The sequence below is a fragment of the Canis aureus genome, chromosome 24, assembly GCF_053574225.1.
Source record: "Canis aureus isolate CA01 chromosome 24, VMU_Caureus_v.1.0, whole genome shotgun sequence".
Taxonomy (NCBI): domain Eukaryota; kingdom Metazoa; phylum Chordata; class Mammalia; order Carnivora; family Canidae; genus Canis; species Canis aureus.
The window spans coordinates 14,185,819-14,200,122 of record NC_135634.1 but is presented as its reverse complement, the minus strand read 5'-3'; the positions used below and the strand labels follow the sequence as shown (position 1 = coordinate 14,200,122).

The window sequence follows — 14,304 nt, the reverse complement described above, 5'->3', positions numbered from 1 at the left end:
CCCGTCACCCAGTCACCCCCACCCCCGCCCTCCTCCCCTTCCACCTCCCCTTGTTCCTTTCCCAGTTAGGAGTCTTTATGTTCTGTCTCCCTTTCTGATATTTCCCACTCATTTTCTCTCCTTTCCCCTTTATTCCCTTTCACTATTTTTTATATTCCCCAAATGAATGAGACCATGTAAAGATACATCCATGAAGGCAAGAGAAACCAAAGCAAAATGAACTATTGGGACTTAAGATAAAAAATCTTCTGCACAGCAAAAGAAACAGTCAACAAAACTGAAAGACAACCTACAGAATGGGAGAAGATGTTTGCAAATGACCTATCAGATAAAGGGCTAGTTTCCAAGATCTATAAAGAACTTATCAAACTCAACACCAAAGAAACAAACAATCCAATCATGAAATGGGCAAAAGACATGAACAGAAATCTCACAGAGGAAGACATAGACATGGCCAACACGCACATGAGAAAATGCTCTGCATCACTTGCCATCAGGGAAATACAAATCAAACCACAATGAGATACCACCTCACACCGGTGAGAATGCGGAAAAATAACAAGGCAGGAAACAACAAATTTTGGAGGGGATGCGGAGAAAAGGGAACCCTCTTACAGTGTTGGTGGGAATGTGAACTGGTGCAGCCACTCCGGAAAACTGTGTGGAGGTTCCTCAAATAATTAAAAATAGACCTGCCCTATGACCCAGCAATTGCACTTCTGGGGATTTACCCCAAAGATACAGATGCAGTGAAACGCCAGGACACCTGCACCCCGATGTTTCTAGCAGCAATGTCCACAATAGCCAAACTGTGGAAGGAGCCTCGGTGTCCATCGACAGATGAATGGATGAAGAAGCTGTGGTCTATGTACACAATGGAATATTACTCAGCCATTAGAAATGACAAATACCCACCATTTTCTTCAACATGAATAAGTCAATAAGACGGACACTTAATGCTGTCTCAAGAAGGGTGAATGTGGACGCCTGGGTGGCTCAGCGGCTGAGCATCTGCCTTTGGCTCGGGGTGTGACCCTGGGGTCCTAGGATCTAGTCCTGTGTAGGCCTTCCCCCCCCGGGGAGCCTGCTTCTCCCTCTGCCTCTGCCTGCCTCTCTGTGTCTCTCATGAAACAAAAAGAAAAAAAAAAGGTGAATGTTTGGTGGTAGGACAGGGTAATAGCCTTGGGGATAGCAGAAATATAAGAGTTCTTGGGGTGTCTATGTAGCCGGTAAGAATATCAACTCTGGCGAGCAAGAAAGGTCACCCCTCTTCATTCTCTGGGTCTCAGTTAATTTCTGACTCCTCTGAACCACATCCACCTGCTCTTCCCTGCTCCCATCTGATAGGCTGGTTAAAAAATAAAAATTACCCCAGTCTTTGGAGTCCCCTTGCCAGGGATTAGGCCAGATTCTGACTTGCTGGGTAAATTAATGGTTTAGTAACTTATGCAAGGTCACATTACCAGTGACAGGATTCACACCCCGATCTCCTGGACTCCAGAGGCTGTGCTCTCAACCCAGATGCTACATCTCTTTATGAAATGTTTAGCCTCAGCCCTGTTTGAACCCAGTTTGGATCACGGTGCTCTGAAGCATAAAACACCCTGGACTAGAAGTCAAACAACAGAACCAGAAGTCAGGAGGTGACCAAAAACGTGACTCTACAGTTCTCTCATCTTCAGTTTCCTCTGGACAAAATGGGGTTAATGTCCCACGTCTGGGAATTGTAGGGGGTGTAACTGGTCATTTGAAGGCCACTATCCAGCCCATCATAATGTCTTCTTGCTGACAGATTTTCAAGAACAGATGCAGCATCTAGGTAAAGTGGCCTCATCATCACTGATGCAAAACTAGATTCTATACCACTAAACTGGTTGGTGGCAGATGAGACATGATGACGGTGCAAAGGAGGTAATTATGACACTATCCACCCCCTACATCCACTCCCTCTTCACCTCCCGGTAAACAGACTCCGACAGGAACTATGCCACATGGAGAAGGAAGACTGACTTTGAGACAGTAAATCTGTTGTCAAAATGCCACTGGTCAGTTTGAGAGAGATACCTCACATCACATAGGGCTGAGTAGCTCCTGGAATTATCGACAGTCCTGCTGAATTCACATATCACTTTCCCAAACAAGTGTAATCCTCCCAAAAAAAAGCAGGAACCTCCAGACGTTGCTTAAGTCACATTTGCAGACTTCCTTGAAGCCAGAGGCTAGTGACACATGAATGCGTAGACTAGGGGGAGTTTTTTTTTTTTTTTAAGATTTTATTTATTTTTTCATGAGAGACACAGAGAAAGAGGCAAAGACATAGGCAGAGGAAGAAGCAGGCTCATAGCAGGGAGCCCGATGTGGGACTCAATCCCCAGACTGGGATCACACGCTGAGCCAAAGGCAGATGCCCAACCACTGAGCCACCCAGGCGGAGTTTTAAGTGAAATCTGCAGCAATTCTCTCCCTCTCTGAGGAGGACTTTAGTTGGCAAGTCAGAACAGATTCCTGAAGAGGGTTCTAGTTGTATGAAAATTGATTTTCGGGCTCAAAGGCTTGCATTTCCCTGAGATAAAAGGGAGTTTTCTTAAATTTAAGATGTAATAAAAATGGTTCCTATTGTAACATACCTTTGTATGGAAATAAGCAGCCTTGCTCACTCATTCAAAATCATATGGCAGGCTCATTTGAACATAATATCAGTGGCTGTGTTATTTATGTATATGTTCATGTGATATTTTATATTTCATTCCAAAAAGGAAATTTTAAATTGCTTCAATTTGGACATTTTCACCTAAAACACAAAGCAGTCAGAAGACAAATTCCATTTAAAGGCCATCTGAATGAATGAATGAATGAATGAATGAATGAATGAATCAGTGAGCGAATGAATGCAGTTTGTCCCAATCTTATAGAAACGCTACCTTTTCTGAGCTCTTTTATAGACTCCAGGGAATAGGAATTCATCTAGCTTATTATCCCCAGAACTCAGGTAATGGAACTTTAGACTGAGTTCTTGACAGATCACATTCACTCACTTTGATCTTTAAGCTTCTGGGAGATAGGGATTTCATAATCTACTTGATAAACCACCTCCAAGTTTAAAAACTCTCACCTTTGGAATTGTTTTCCTGTTATTAATCCAGTCCCTCCTCTAACAATTTAGTATTATGGAAACTTAGATCTGGAAAACAGCCTTAAAGGTTGTTGTATTAGTTTTCCAACAAACTTGATTAAAATACAAACTTATTACTTTACAGTTCTGTACCTTAGAGTCCAACAGAAGTCAAAACAGAAGTCAAAATCAAAGTGATAGCAGGGCTGTGTTCCTTCTTTGGGGGCTATGTGTGGAGGCAAAGGGACTCTTGCCTTTTCTACCTTTTAAAATCCAGCTGTAGTCCTTGGTTTGTAGCCCCCTTCCTCTTTCTTCAAAGCCAGCATTTCTCTGACTGTTCCTCACATCATCCTTTGACTGTGATATCAGCCAGAAACATTGTCTGATTTTAAGGACACATAATTAGATTATTCCCCCCATAACCCAGAAAAATCTCCCTATTTTAAGGTCCTTACCTTCATCACATGTATAAAACACCTTCTGCCACATAAAGTAACACTGAAAGGTTCCAGGGATTAAGACGTAGACGTCGTTGGGGGCCATTATTCCACCACAGCCTAGCCACATTTGTAAAAAGTATTTTTAATATTGCATCTGTCCTGGCTCCCTGGGTATTTCACTTTTCTGACTCAGGTTAGACCTTGGCTAAGTCTCTAACATCCTCAGTAGCTCCCTGATTTTAACTACATTAGTTGAATGCACTTGATACATCAGTGGCCTCGTTTCTACAAAGGGCACCCCCAGCACCGTGAGGACGGGACACGCCCACGTGGTGTATCCAGCTATTAACGCGGAAGCTGTGATGTGTGGCTGTGGAATATTTCTAATAAATATATTGTTTCCAAAAAAAACTTTTTTTTCAAATCCTCTCTTCAAACTCCTTTCATCTCTTCAAACTCCTTTGTATTAGAAGGAATTCCTTAATAGATGCTTCTCTAATCTGAGTACTTCCACTGATGGGAATGTTATTATTTTACAAAACCACAAAAGGCAATGTTGACCAACACTAAATGTCACAAAATTCTTATGTTCAGTCCCAGTAGCCCCCATGCATAGGTCCTTGTCTTAAAAAGCACAGGAGAAAACCAGTATCCCCACCTACACATCCCCCACATGAAGTTCTTTATATGCAGACAGCCAGAAGATTTCCTTTTTTTCCTTTAGTTGAACAAATTGAACACCTATTGTATGTGGATTCTATTCTAGGTTTCAGAGATACAGTGATTAATCAGCTAGAAAAGTCCCCAGTCTCATAATGCATTTCTTCCACTGAAGGAAACAGGTGGATAATCCAATAGACAGCCTTAGCATCACCTTAAATACCACCAAACCAGGGGTACCAAAATAATTTTTGAAAGAATTTTATATATATATATATTTTTTTTTTTTTTGAAAAATCACCTGCTGGGGCACATAGGGGGCTCATTCTTTATTTCAGTTCAGGTCATGATCTCACCACATCAGGCTCTGCGCTGGGCATGGAGCCTGCTTAAGATTTTCTCTCTCTCCCCCTGCCCCTCCCTGCCACTAAAATAATCTCCGATCTAGCAATTATGGAGGGGGTGGGTAGAACCAGTTAGATCTTTGTACACATATTTTATATTTTAGAAATGTTTACATTTTGAATAATGGAATAATACCAAAACCTTTTCAGAGCCATGGTCCTCTGAAGATCTTACTCTGGTCTTGAGGGAAAAACAATTTTAGGGCAGCCCAGGTGGCTCAGTGGTTTAGTGTCTGCCTTCGGCCTGTGGCGTGATCCTGGAGACCCACATCGGGCTCCCTGCATGGAGCCTGTTTCTCCCTCTGCCTGTGTTTCTGCCTCCCTCTCTCTCTCTCTGTGGGTCTTTCATGAATGGATGAATAAAATCTTAAAAAAAAAAAAAGAAAAACAATTTTAAGTGAGGTAGAACAGTTTCTATTAGAGTAAGCAAAGATGACTTCCTAGGAAAAGTAGAGCCTTCCAAGATGACTTTCCAGGATTTCAATAAGACTAGCAGGGAGAGGGATGCCTGGGTGGCTCAGTGGTTGAGCGTCTGCCTTCGGCTCAGAGCATGATCCTGAGGTTCCAAGATCGAATCCCACACTGGGCTCCCCACGGGGAGCCTGCTTCTCCCTCTGCCTATGTCTCTGCCTCTCTATTTCTGTGTTTCTCATGAATAAATAAATAAAGAAAAATTAAATCAAATTTTAAAAACAGGGAGATATTCTATAGATTCGTATTGACCTAGGCAGCCAGGTGAGAGGGAGAATCAGGGCAGATAAGCCTTTTAGTTTGGGCATATGGTTGAGGATAGGGCATAATCTGATGTTTTACTTTAGTTATTAAATAGAAGTCTTCTTAGAGGCACAGAGAAGACTAGGAATTCAGGGATAGAAGACTAGGGATAAGACAGTTCTGGCAGCAACCCCTGCTATCTGCAAACATCCTGTAAAGCAAGAAGGAACCAAAGGTCAGACATAGAGGATAAGCAAGGCACTTGGGAAGTTAGTCTCCCCAGTCCAAGGATAATTTCTCACATGATTGGCAACACATCAGAATGGGGAAGTCTGACTCTGTAGTGCTCAAAAGGTAACATGAGCCCACCAATGAGCTCTTTAGAAACAACATGAAGGTATTTGGAGCACAAGGGCCACTTCATGCGGTTTCCATCTCTACAGGCTACAAAATCCAGACCTAAGCACGTTCAACTTGCTGTGGTTGAGTTTACCGGAGTCACTTGAAACTCCAGGTTGTGACAACCTGTAAAGCAAAAGCTAGAGGATGCTCCAATGAATAAGGTCATCAAGGCATTTGTTCTTATTCATTCAACTTAAATTTTATCTTTTTCTTGTGGTCTAAATTCAGCCTCTCCACATGCATTCTCAGAGCTGGCAATAGGAACATGTCATTTCCACTCAAATTCTGTGCTGCTGTTTCTGAAATATAGATGTAACTGAAATAGGGGCAACTGGGTGGCTTAGTCAGTTAAGTGTCTTGACTTTGGCTCAGGTCATGATCCCGGGGTCCTGGGATAGAGCCCTGCATCAGGCTCTCTGCTCAGCAAGGAGCCTGCTTTTCTCTCTCCCTCTGCCCTCCTCCCACCCCCCGCTTGTACTCTCCCTCTCTCTGTCAAATAGATAAAATAAAATCTTAAAAAAAAATAGATGTAAGTGAAATAATGTAAGTAAATCTAACCAATTTTTATTCAAATTTCCTGACATAGAAAATGAAAAAAATGTTTATTTTCAATTCAACTTTTCCAGAGGCTCTGCTGTTGACATTATAATATTGAAAGTTCATTGGACTAAGTTATCTGATGACACAACTTCTCCATTGTTGGGAAAGTGATGCATTTTGTAATTAACATTTGAGGTATCTCCTTCGATTTAGCTTTCTTATTAGAAGGCTTTGTTGTAAAATGATTGTTTAAGTTTGTGTATTTATTTTAGGCATGTTTGCCTTTAAGACTCAGAAGAATTCTGACTTTTGTTTGGCTACAGATTGACATTAGTCATAGTTTTGAAGACCTTAAATGATTGCTGGAAGTGTTTCAGGCATTGTTTTTATTGGAACCAAATTTGTATCCTGTGATGATACTCTCATTCTCAGTGTTTCTTATTTTTAAATTTTGTTGGGTCCCTACGTGGGTATGCTTACTTGAAACTAGAAATTCCACTATAAGTGGGCAAAGTGTAAAATGAGAACAAAAGAGTAGTACAGTGCTGGCTGTCTGAATAAATAATGGTATGACATTGGTATCTTATCCTTTTTTGGTTCCCCACAAGGTTCTGGATAACTCTGATCACTCCCTTCTATTACTACCTGTATCCTCCCAGAGAACTTGGGCATGACTGGTAGTAAAGATCAGTGGTTCCCATTCCTGTGAAGCAAAGTATAATCTTTCTTACTGGGGCAGCCAACTATGACTTGGCTTCTTTCCTTATTCATACAGAGGGTTAGCTGTTTAAAGATATAACATGATTGAGACAATTTGAGTGAACCAAGCTCTGCTCCCTTAATGTCTACAAATACAATGGAAAATATTCCAAACCTCAACATCTACTCTTAAACAGGAAGTTGTCTCTTGGTAGCTCCAGGGTTGACAGATCTAAGATATGACCTTTATAATATCAGATCCTTACTGACATGTAGACTTAGACAGTGGTGGGTGGGAGCTGAGAGAACTTGCCTTCAAGCACACATGAAATACTCTGAGGAGTCTCACAGAAAGAAACAGGAAGACTGAGAGGAGATGGAGATCATACACTAGCTGGTGAAAGTTAGGGCTGTAAAAAATGGCTTACTACTGTCCATTTTATCTTATTTGTCATTATTCACCACTTCTCTTACCCAAAAGATGTCATGGCTGGTGGATTCATGGGTTCTTCATCATCACCATCATCACCAATGTTCTGATGCATTGTTCATTTAGCATGAAACAGAAAAATCCAGAAATCCAAAGGGGGACTGAGTCAAATGAAAGGTCAGAGAACTAGAGTGAAAAATCAACAAATTCTTTTTGAGAATACATAATCATTACCCAGCTCCAGTGTTCATGAGGCCAAGCCTCATTAAAGCTTGCCATAAAGCTAGAATATTAAAAAGCTGGTAGAGAAATGGATAATGTTCTATGGAACATTACTCTCTATTTAGACTATTTCATTCAAGTCAGTGGGGGAAGGGTGGTGTGTCAGATAGATTATTAAGTAAAAGGTGCTGGAATAATTGGTCCTGTTTATGGGTGGGGGGAGTGATTAGGGTTCATTCTTCTCTCCAACCATTCATAAGAATTAATTCCAGATGGATTAAATATGAAATACATTTACTCACTAAACAAATATATATTAAAATATTATCATGTTTAAATTACTATAGATACAGCAGTAAACCAAACAAGAATCTCAGTTCTTGGGGCACCTGGGTGGCTCGGTTAGTTGAACATTGATCTCAAGGTCTTGGGATCAAGCCCCATATTGGACACTGGGCGTGGAGCATCCTTGAGTTTCTCTCCCTTTCCCTCTTCCTTTGCTCCTCCCCAACTTGTGCATACTCTCTTTCTCTCTGTCTCACTAAAATAAATAAATCTTAAAAAAAAAAAAAAAAAGAATCTTGGTTCTCAGGGAGGCTACATACTAGTGCAGAGTGACAAACAATAAGTTTATTAGTAGGAATATGTGTTATGGAGAAAAACAAAGCAAGCAATGGGAATAGGGTATAGGAGTTTGCAATTTCAAATAGGATATTTAGAGAAAGCTATACTAGGAAGATGACATTTGGGTAAAGACTTAAATAAGGTGAGAAAGTTGCCATGTTGTTCTGGAGCAAGGACATTTCAGGCAGAGGTAGCATTTAATACAAAGCCCTAAAATGGGAACATACTTGTTTCAGAAATAGCAAGGAGTGGCTGATGTGCAGTGAGCACAGGGGAGAATAATAGGAAATGAGGCCAGAGAGGTAGCCAGGGGTAGAAAGCTGATGGCCATTATAAAAACTTTGGCTTTTTCAGGTCAAATAGGAAATAACAGGATCTAATTTTTTTTAAGATTTTTATTTACTCATAGAGACACAGAGAGAGAGACACACAGGCAGAGGGAGAAGCAAGCTCCATGCAGCGCGCCCTGGCGTGGGACTCAGTCCCGGGTCTCCAGGATCACGCCCTGGGCTGCAGGCGGCGCTAAACCGCTGCGCCACTGGGGCTGCCCAACAGGATCTAATTTTAATGGAATCTTTTCTAGTGTTTGTTTTGAAAATAGTCAGTGAAGGCTAATTCAGGAACAAGGAGACCTATTAGGAGGCTATTGCAATACTCTAGCTGAAAGAGAGCAATGGCTCGGACCAGGGTGGTAGCGGTGAACGTGGTGAGAAGTGCTTGTTTCTGAATATACGGAAGGTAGAGCCAATAGGATTTGCTGGTGGGTTGAGTGTGCTGGCAAAAGGAAAAGAGGAGTACCTCTGCCTCCCGATAATCATGTCGTTTTGTAATCCCCTCCTCTGGAGGGTGAACTGGACCCGTAGCCTGCTTCTAATCAATAGAAGACGACAAAGATAATGGGATGTTACTTCCATGAGTAGATTACATAATATTGTGACTTCTGTCTTATTAGCAAACTCTTTCTATTACCTTCTTAGCTTGCATGCTTTGATGAACTGAGCCACCATCTTCTAGAGGCCCATGTAGCAAGGGACTGAGGGTGGCCTCTGGCCAATTGCCTGCTGGGAATGGAGGCCTCAGTCTGACAGCTATAAAGAGAAATATTGTCAGATTTTATTTCATAATAATTGTAAATTTCTTTAGAAAAAAATGAAGTTTTTAAAAGTTCAGTCTGGAATAAGAATTTATAACATATATATAATCAACAAAATAGCAATATGAGTAAAATACAGTTGCAATAATACATACTAATATTTTAACTTCATAATATAATCTAAAGTAATAAGAAAAATCTTATAACCCAACGAGTATTAACTCAACGAATATATGTAAATGCACAACAATACAAGCAGGTAATTCACAGGGGAAAATATGATATATAAATACATTAAAAGATACTTAACCTCACTAATTTTTAAAAAATGCTAATTCAAACAACAAAATACCATTTTTCCTTCTTACAACTCCATAAAGTAGGTACAAGCATACCTCATTTTATTATACTTTGTAGATATTGCAATTTTTATAAATTGAAGGTTTGTGGCAGTCTTGCATCAAGTAAGTATGTCAGTGTCACTTTCCAACAGTATTTGCTCATTCTGTGTCTGTGTCACATTTTGGTAATTCCTGCAATATTTCAACTTTTTTCATTATTATATTTGTTATGATAATCTGTGATTAGTGATTACTACTCGCTGAAAGAGGATGGTTAGCATTTTTTAGCAACAAAGTATTTTTAATTGAAGTCTGTACTTTGGGTTTTTTTGAGACACATGCTATTACACACTTACTAGACTTCAGTATAGTATAAATGTAATTTTTATATGCACTGTGAAACCAAAGAATTCATTTGACTCTTTGCAATATTATACTTATTGCAATATTAGCTTTATTGCAATGGTCTGGAACTGAACCTACAATATATGCCTCTGAGGTATGCCTGTACTAACACTGTCCTCATTTTATAGATGAAGAAACTGAGGCTTCAAGAAGCTAAGTAACTTGCTCAAGGTCACACAATTATTCAGCTGCAAAACCAGAATTTGAAACCAGTATGTCTGTCTCCAGAGCTAGTAGTCCTAACCACTGTACCATCAGGGGGTGAAATGCAAACTCTCATTATCTCCCCTCTTATACGCACACCCCCTACACACACACATACACACACACACACAAAACACACACACACACAAACTCATATACAGGACCATCTTTGTCATTTCTCTAAAGATGATGTTATTATTTATTTGAACCTAATCTTCCTTGGACATGTTATATGGGTTATTCTTTTCAGTCAAATCCTAATAAGGTAAACCCAGAATCCTGTGGGAGGAAATACCAAACAGATTAACAGACATATAGTAGGAGACCCAGAAGAAGAAGAGAATTAGAATGAGGCATTAAAAATATTTAAAGATATAATGACCAAAATTTTCCAAAATTTGACGAGATCTCACAGATCCAAAAGTTTATTGAACCCAAATAAAATAAATTCAAATGTTCCTACCTAGGAACATTGTAGTCAAACTGCTGAGAACCAAAGATAAAAAAAATGTCTTGAAAGCAGCAAGAGAAAGAAGATGTCACAAACATACATTGTTTCTGATGAGAAACAATATAGGGCCAGAAGTCAAAGACAGAAAATCTCCAAAGTGCTGAAAGGGAAACATTACCCAGAATGTTATGTCCAGAGAAAGGATCCTTCAGAAATAGGAGAGAAATAAAATATTTTTATTTTTATTTTTAAAGTAATGAAGGTCCCAGACAATGTTACAAGTCAAGAAAAAAAAAAGAGGCATACATATTGGGAAAAAAAATAAAAGAAGAAAACTTTTATTTGCATTTGAAATGATCGGTATACAAAATATAATTAAGAATCTTTTTTTTAAAGATTTTATTTATTTATTCATGAGAGACACAGAGAGAGAGAGAGGCAGAGACACAGGCAGAGGGAGAAGCAGGCTCCATGCAGGGAGCTCGATGTGGGACTCAATCCCAGGTCTCTAGGATCATGCCTGGGGCTGAAGGCAGGTGCCAAACGGCCGAGCCACCCAGGGATCCCTATAATTAGGAATCTTTAAAAAAGCTACTAGAATAAGTGAGTTTAGAAAAATCAGAGAATATAAGCTTAAAATACAAAAACCAATTGTATTTCTATACGCTAGTAATAAAGAGCTAGAAATTAAAATTGTACAAAAATAACACAATAACTTCAAACAATGTGAAAAACTTAGGCATAAATTTAACAAAATATGCAAAATACAAGTACACTAAAAAAGTACAAATCATTGCTGAAATTAAAGAAAACCTAAATTAATGGAGATATATATAATATTGATAGATTGAAAGATTCAGTATTTTTAAGATGTCATTTCTCCCCAAATTGATCTATTGATTCAATGCACTCCCAACCAAAATTCCAGCATTCTTAGGGCGAGGCTTAATAGTTTTTTATTTAAGTAATCTTTACAACCAGCTTGGGCCTTGAACTCATGACCCTGAGGATCAAGAGTCAGATACTCTTCCGATTGAGCCAGCAGGCACTGCCCTCCACCCCACAATATTCTTTTACATAGAAATTAACAAGCTGATTATAAAATCTATACAGTGACACAAAGGATCTGAAATAGCCAAAAGAGTGTGGAATGGCACAAAAATAGATATATAGAACAACAACACAAGAGAATAGAAAATATAGCAGTAGACTCACACATACACATTCAACTAATTTTCAACAGAATTCAATGGAAAGGATAGTCTTTTTAGCTTATGGTGTTGAAACAAGAGAGAGTATCCATATTCAAAAACAAAAAAAATAATCTGGATTCTTACCTTCCACCACACCAAAAAGTAACCTCAAAACGGGTCATGTATTTAAATATAACAGCTAAAGAAGACAAAGAGAAGGGGGTGGGGGGGAGACAAATTACAAGAGGAGGAGAAGGAGGAAAGAAATCTCTGTGACCTTGGATTAGGTAAAGATTCTTAGGTAAGACACAAAAAGCATAAACAATAATAACAAACACTGATAATTTGGACTTCATCAAAATTAAAAACATTCTTCTTCAGCGATGCCATTAAGAAAATGAAAAGGGGGATCCCTGGGTGGCGCAGCGGTTTAGCGCCTGCCTTTGGCCCAGGGCGTGATCCTGGAGACCCGGGATCGAATCCCACATCGGGCTCCCGGTGCATGGAGCCTGCTTCTCCCTCTGCCTATGTCTCTGCCTCTCTCTCTCTCTCTGTGACTATCATAAATAAATGAAAAAATAAATAAATAAAAAGAAAATGAAAAGGGAAAAAAAAAGAAAATGAAAAGGGGCCACCTGGGTGGCTCAGTGGTTGAGTGTCTGCCTTTGGCTTGGTCATGACCCCGGGGTCTGGGATCGAGTCCCACATCGGGTTCCCTGCAGGAAGCCTGCTTCTCTCTCTGCCTATGTCTCTGCCTCTCTGCGTCTCTTATGAATAAATAAATAACATCTTTGAAAAAAAAAAAGAAAGAAAGAAAATGAAAAGTCAAGTCAGACATTGGGAGGAAAAAACATCAATAATGTGTATATAACTATATATAGTGTGTATATATATCGATACATATATAGTATAGATAACTACATAGATACACACATAGCATCTATGTATCCAGTATCTCATATCACATAGATGTAGATCACAAATGACTGATACTCATAATACATAAAGAACTCTTACAACTCAATAATAAAATAAATCAATAGGGGGATGGGCAAACATACAATTATATAAAGACAGAATTAAAAGAAGATGTAAAAGAGCCAACAAATACAAAGATAGTCAACATCATTAATCACAATGGAATTCAAATTAAAACTACAATGTGATACCATTTCACAACTATACAATGGCTAACATCAAAGAGCCTGGCAATAGTGATGTTAGTTAGGGAGAATGTGCAGCAACTGGAAGTCTCAAGTAAGGCTGGTTTCCTAGGCACCATGCTCAGAAGGTCTCCTCACTTGAATTAATGCTCTGCTGTCACTGTCCTGAAATTCTCAACAATGTTAGCTTTGAACTAGTGTTTTTTAAGTCCAATGAAACAATGGAAAATGTATGTGAGCAGAGGAGATGCTAACATACATGCCTGTTTGTTCCTTGCTGCCTCATTCAGGTATGGTGTTTGCAGGGTCCCATGAGCACAGAATTCCAGTGAACACAATGTATTGGGGTTCAGGAAGACTCAGAGCGAATAAAAACTAATCATGTTGTTCCTCAGAAAATTAAAAATAGGATTATCATATGATCTAACAATCCCATTTCTGGGTATATATACCCCATAAGAAATGAAAGCAGAGACTTTGTACACCCGTGTTCATAGCAGCATTATTTGCAATACCTAAAATGTAGAAGAAATGCCACTATCAATCAATGGATGACTGGCTAAACAAACTGTGGCATGTATGTACAATGGAATATTATTCAGCCTTAAAAAGGAAGGAAATTCTGCCACATGGTACAACACGGATGAACCTTAAAGACATTATGCTAAGTGAAATAGCCAATTGTAAAAGGACTTTGAAATGCTGCAAAAAAAATACTATATGATCCCACTGATTTGAAGTACTTAATGCAGCTAATTTTATAGAGGCAGAGAGTAGAATGATGGTTGCCAAGGGACTGGAGTCAAGGCAGAAATGAAGGAGTTTGCGTTTAATGGGTATAGAGTTTCCATTTTGCAAGATGAAAAGAGTTCTGTAGGTGATGGCTGCATAACAATATAAGTGTACTTATAGCCCCTGAATGGATATTTTAAAATGGTCAGTGGTCATATGTATTTTACCGCAGTTTTTAAAAAAGTAATTATATTACATCTATGATTGAGGGAGAAGGGGGCAGTGACAGCCCTAAGATATAGAGTTGTTGGATAAAATAAAATGTGTCCCATGCAGTATTTGGGATGTACTTTTACTAAAGAAATGACAGTGGTTTGCCTGAGGCCTAGCTTTAATTGTTCATCTCCTAATTTTATTTGCTAACACTGGCAATCCTACTCAAGAAGCCACACTTTCCATTTGAACCAGAACTTGC

At 39.2% G+C, this 14,304-nt stretch overlaps 1 protein-coding gene across 15 annotated transcripts in view; it reads right to left on the bottom strand.

The window, feature by feature from the left end:
- Positions 1-1,241: 1,241 nt before the first annotated feature.
- Positions 1,242-14,304, bottom strand: part of RNF6 (ring finger protein 6) — a 34,755-nt gene continuing 21,692 nt past the window's right edge. For 2 of the 15 annotated variants that reach the window (XR_013362911.1, XR_013362900.1), the window contains 3 exons: positions 9,217-9,335; positions 9,046-9,117; positions 6,316-7,587 (listed from right to left, as the gene is read on the bottom strand). The gene's annotated coding sequence lies outside the window, so the exon portion shown is untranslated. Of the gene's footprint in view, positions 4,983-5,007; positions 5,542-6,315; positions 7,588-9,045; positions 9,118-9,216; positions 9,336-14,304 lie in introns of those variants that run through there. The other 13 variants (XR_013362903.1, XR_013362906.1, XR_013362910.1 and 10 more) reach the window with 13 other exon arrangements.